Source organism: Saccopteryx leptura, chromosome 8 (assembly GCF_036850995.1).
Source record: "Saccopteryx leptura isolate mSacLep1 chromosome 8, mSacLep1_pri_phased_curated, whole genome shotgun sequence".
Classification (NCBI taxonomy): domain Eukaryota; kingdom Metazoa; phylum Chordata; class Mammalia; order Chiroptera; family Emballonuridae; genus Saccopteryx; species Saccopteryx leptura.
In genome coordinates, this window is record NC_089510.1 from 30925237 (window position 1) to 30931236 (window position 6000).

Below are 6000 nucleotides of genomic sequence, written 5' to 3' on the forward strand. Positions count from 1 at the left end.
TGACCAATTTCCTATTCATAAATTGAATAAAGAGACTATTGTTTAATCTATATTTTTAGTTTGCCATGCACCTAATTAAGGGATATCCATTATACTGTACTGTTTTAACTTTTAAATATTAAACATGACCACTCTCATTCATGAAAGGGTCTGTAAGGAACATTGTAAACATTTTTAGTGATACTGCTTAAACTGATCAAATTTACTGTGCCATATTGAAATTAAAAGTCAAGTAAACAAAGTATTCCTCACTATCTGGCGAGAAACAAATAATTGCCTTTTTAAAAACGAGGTGCTTTTTATTTGTGAATGAATAGAAATCTTACTAAATTCTAATTCCTTCATTGATTTTAATGAGTAGCTAGCAGGAGTCCCTATGCAGTAGCTATATTCATTTTCTGATTAAATTTCTTAGAGTGTTTTGCAATAATTTAAAGGTTGACAAGAGCTTAAAAATAATTTGATTTTGGACTCTTAGGTTTTTTTTAAATTTTGTTTTAGAAATAGATGATTGCAAGTGGTTATGATCTGTTTTGTGAAGGCTTCATAATTTATACTGTACTTAATTTGTATAATATTTGAGTCTCTAATTCTAAATAAAAAGTTGGTACATTTGTTTGAATGATTATCTGTTTATTATAAGTAGTAGTAATGTTTGTTATTCATTGTGTTTGTAATTAGTGGGAAATTACAATTCAGAACAAACTGCGGACAGAAATCTACCCAAGTTCTGAGTATAGTTATATAAGTGAATTTGTGATTAAACAGTCCTAGCCTTAAGAAAATGAGTATGAGGCCCTGGCTGGGTTGCTCAGTTGCTTAGAGCATATTTCCCACGTGGTGAGGTTGCGGGTTTGATTCCCAGTCAGGGCACATGCAGGAACCAACCAATGACAACATGATTAAGTAGAACAACAAATTAAATGTTTCTCTCTTTCTCTCTGTCTCCCTTACTTCTCCCTTCCTCTCCCTAAAAGTCAAATAAAAAAGAAAATGGATATGAAATGGAAAGAATGCTCATTTAGTTTTATTTGGTATGGATTTAATTGTATAGTCACTAGAATTCCCTGGGTTGAGAGGAGCTGGTATTACCTACCCTTCCAAGAGTACAAGTGACACTGTCCGATGCTGTTGAAGCAGTAGGTGCTGAAAGTGTTAGGAATAAGTGAAAAGCAGAGTAGAAGCCCTCTGCTTTGACACAAGTAGGACTTGTTGGTTGGTGTTAATGGACTGAATTGTATTCTCTGCCAGATTCATACGTTGAAGGTCTAACACCCAATGTGACTGTATATGGAGGTAAGGACGTTAAGGGGGTAATTAAGGTTAAATGAGGTCATGGTGTCCCTATGAGAAAAGGAAGAGATACAGAGATCGCACCCCCCAACCCCCAAATCTTTAGAGGAAGGGCCATTTGAGGACACAGAGAAAAAGCGGCCATCTGTAGGCCAGGCAGAGAATTCTCACCAGAAACCAATACTGCTCGTACTTTGATCTTGGGCTCCAGCTTTCAGAAATGTGCAGAAATACATTCTGTTTAAGCCACTCAATCAGTAGGGTTTTTGTTGTTGTATTTTGAGGGCGAGAGACAGATGGACAGGAAAGGAGAGAGATGAGCATCAACTCATAGTTGTGGCACCTTTGTTGTTCATTGATTGCTTTCTCATATGTGCCTTGACCCAGGGGGCTCCAGCAGGGTGAGTGACCCCTTGCTCAAGCCAGCGACCTTGGGCTTCAAGCCAGTGACTGTGGGATCATGTCAATGATTCCACGTTCACGCTGGCAACCCTGGGCTCAAGTCAGATGAGCCTGTGCATAAGCCAGTGTCCTTGGGGTTTCAAACCTGTGACCTCAGAGTCCCAGGTTGACTCTCTATCAACTGTGCCACCACTGGTCAGGCAATCAATGTTATTTTGTTACGGCAGTCTGAGCAGACTAATATAGTTGGTTAATCAAAAAATTGGTTAGAGTAGGAAATCACACAAAAAAACTACCTTAAACTTTAAAAAATCTTTATGAAATTTAAGCGACATACTGTGAACTGCACTTACTTAAAGTGGACAGTTTGATAAATTCTGACACGGTTATGTGCTACGTAGTGTATCCCGTTTTATTATTTACTACAATTTGTTTTTTACGTTTCTTTTCAATTTTATTTTTTCCAGCTTTATTGAGAAATAACTGACATTGTGTAAGTTTAAGGTGTAAAAATGTGATGGTTTGATAAATGGTGTTTATTGTAAAATATAAACTGTGTATTCAGGACCTCACATAGTTATAATTTTGTGTATGAGTTAAAAACTTTTAAGACCTATTTAGAGCTTTCAAGGATTTTTATGGTATCAGGTCTTATGTTTAAGTCTCCATTTTCAGTTCATTTTGTGAGTAGGGTAATTTAGAGGTCCATTTTTATTTTTTGGCACATGAATATCCAGTTTTCCTAATACCATTCAGTGAATATGCAATCCTTTCCCTGTTGAATATTCTTGGCTCTTGCCTGACCAGGCGGTGGTGCAGTGGATAGAGCGTTGGACTGGGATACAGAGGAGCCAGGTTCGAGACCTGAGATCGCCAGCTTGAGCGCGGGCTCATCTGGTTTGAGCAAAGCTCACCAGCTTGGACCCAAGGTCGCTGGCTTGAGCAAGGGGTTACTCGGTCTGCTGAAGGCCCACGGTCAAGGCACATGAGAAAGCAATCAAATGAACAACTAAGGTGTTGCAACAAAAAACTGATGATTGAATATTCTTGGCTCTTGTCAAATATTAATTGACCGTATCTGTATGGATTTATTATCTCTCAATTCTGTTCCATTGATCTATGGGGACAAAACAGTACCATACTGTTTTGATTACTCTAGCTTTGTAATATAGTTTGAAACAAGATGCCTCTCACTTTTTTTATAATTTCTTAGTTTTGGATATTCAGGGGTTTTTTTTTTGTGTGGTTCCATATGAACTTGAGGATTGTTTTTTTCTATTTCTGTGAAAAAAATAATGTCGTTGGAATTATGCTGGTACTGGAGGCTGGTCTCCACGGCTGCCTTGATTCTCTGTCAGTCCTCCTGGATGGATGGGACCTGAGGCAGTTGGGCAAGCTGTGAGTTTGTTTTCCTGGTTGGCTGGGGTGGTAAAATGGGCTTCACTGCTGCACTGTTAACTGTGGATCCAAATCAGGCAGAACTGCCAGCTGAGTCCGGACGGGGCCTCTGGTTCAGAGCTGCAGATGGGCATGTCTGCTGGCTGAGATCTCTCCTCAGGTACCATACAGACAGGAACGTAGTCTGTCTGCCTAAATCCGAGAGCTGGTTGCTGTAAGCCCTGCCCCTCTTCGCCATCTCTATCTGATTCCCACTGGGTGAGCTACGAAGATTCTACTAGTGATCCCATGAAGCGAGACCCACACTGACTTCCCTGAAAGCGTCCTGAAATCCTGGGGGCCTGGTTGACCTCTTTGGGCTCTTGCTTCCCACTGGAGAAACTAGACTCAGGCCCCTCCCAGTGGAATGCTGTGTTGGCCTGGGGGAGGGGTGATGTGGCCAGAGTGTCGCTGTTCCTCCTATCTTTCTTTTTTTTTTTTTTTTTTTTTGTATTTTTCTGAAGCTGGAAACGGGGAGAGACAGTCAGACAGACTCCCGCATGCGCCCGACCGGGATCCACCCAGCACGCTCACCAGGGGGCGATGTTCTGCCCCTCCGGGGCGTCGCTCTGTTGCGACCAGAGCCACTCTAGCGCCTGGGGCAGAGGCTAAGGAGCCATTCCCAGCGCCCGGGCCATCTCTGCTCCAATGGAGCCTCGGCTGTGGGAGGGGAAGAGAGAGACAGAGAAGGAGAGAGGGAGGGGTGGAGAAGCAGATTGGCGCTTCTCCTGTGTGCCCTGGCCGGGAATCGAACCCGGGACCTCTGCACACCAGGCCGACGCTCTACCACTGAGCCAACCGGCCAGGGCCTCCTCCTACCTTTCTAATGTGGTCCGGGAAGGTGCTTTGCCGTGCAGCCCCCGATTCTGGGATTTTCATAACGGTACCTTGTTTATGGATAGTTGTTATTTTTTTGAAGCAGACTGAGGTTGGGAATGATTTATGTTGTCATCTTCATGATATTACCCTACAATTTGTATCATAAAATGTTTTGAAGGCAGAACTCAAATTGGTAGGAATGAAAGTGCATTGCCCTGGAAAGGGATTAAAAAGCAAGCCATCAGAATAACAAAGCTTTTCTTGTACTGTTTAACATGTGTTTGAAGGTAAAGAAAGTTTTTCTGTACCTCAAACAAGATTCTTCCAAATTTAGATATGTAATCTAACAATCTAACATAGAGGGCTAAGACTGTGTGTCCTTTTTAAAACAGATTAGTAATGCCCTGGCTGGATGGTTCAGTGGTAGAGCGTCGGCCTGGTGTGCAGGAGTCCCGGGTTTGATTCCCGGCCAGGGCACACAGGAGAGGTGCCCATCTGCTTCACCCCCCCCCCCTTCCTTCCTCTCTGTCTCTCTCTTCCCCTCCTGCAGCCAAGGCTCCATTGGAGCAACGTTTCCCTGGGGGCTGAGGATGGCTCCATGGTCTCTGCCTCAGGCACTAGAATGGCTCTGGTTGCAACAGAGCGACGCCCCAGATGGCAGAGCATCGCCCCCTGGTGGGCATGCCAGGTGGATCCCGGGAGGGCGCATGCGGGACTCTGACTGCCTCCTTGTTTCCAACTTCAGAAAAATACAAAAACAAACAAAAAAACAGATTAGTAGTGACAACACAGGCAAGATGGTAGACATAGATGTGCTGGATCTTTATGAGGCCGGGGGTGAGGACGTTGCCGTGGATGAGGACGGCGACAAGAACATCCGCAAATGAAAGAAGAGAAACGCCACGGCTTTGGCTCCACCGGGTCTCGAGCACCGGATGGGTGAGGATCGTGAGGGCGTGGCGCAGGATGGAGATGAACCCAGACCACACAGGTCTGTTGAAGGCTGATTCTCCTGGTCACTGGAGTCCATGAGGAAGCCACTGAAGGAGACATCCATGACAAATATGCTTAGTATAGGGAGGTAAAACGCATCCACGGGAGCCTGGACAGGCGTATGGGAGACCTGAACAGGTATACTCTATCTAATTGAGCATGAGACATACAAAGAGGCCAGGCTGCTGCGGAGGGTCTCCATGGCCAGCATTTGATGGGACAGTCCGTCAGTGTGGCCAGGTATTCTGTTCGGGGACCACCAAAGGGCATAGGAGAGGTGGTCGAAGATGCAGCGCGAGTCCAACCGGAAGCATTGCGGGCAGGAACCGGAAGCATCGCTGGCAGGTCCTCTGTCGTCCAGGCCGTCTTTCCAGAGATCCCATTAACCATGCAGCTTTGGAGAAATTGGTCTAGGGTGGAACTCGCTGTTTATTTTTAACTTTTTACCCTATTGCTTAGTGTTTTGTTTGTCTGGTTTTGTTCGTTTTATTTTGAGTTAGGAATAAATGCTGCACTTTTGTTTTCTACATTTAAAATTACTTTCCTGCTCTAACAGTGCAAGGTCCCAAGTACTATTTACAGTAAGGCAGTATGGGTCTCTCTGAAGATACTCCTTCCAGTCACTGAATTCTCTGTGAGCTTATATACATCAGACATAGTCTCAAGTCTCAAAGGGTCAAAGTAGAAACAGTACTCAGTATTTCTTTCCCTTGGAAGCTAAGAGAGCAGGGATAGAAGTGAAATGTTTTCAGGATATTAAAGAATAAACATTCTGTTCCTATATACCTCGTCCTGAGCACATGGATGTTATAGGAATGTTTCTTTTGTTTCTCCTGCCCTTGCCTCACTTGTTTGTACCTCCAGCTGTCTAAGGGCTTATGTCTTCTATCGGGGCATTTTCTCTGATCCTCCTTCACTGAAGGAGTCTACGAGGTTCCTGGTGCTCACTTTGGCAACCAAGGGCGAAGGCCCCTTGGAAGTGATCCAGAGGCCAAAGAAGATGAGGCTGTGGCTGAGGCCGGGAGCGACTTCAGTTAGCATGGTGGGAGAGAACCA

General features: G+C 44.2%; 1 pseudogene; it reads left to right on the top strand.

Moving 5' to 3' along the window:
- Positions 1 to 4748: 4748 nt before the first annotated feature.
- LOC136380027 (RNA-binding protein 8A pseudogene) lies at positions 4749 to 5358 on the top strand (annotated as a pseudogene).
- Positions 5359 to 6000: the final 642 nt, after the last annotated feature.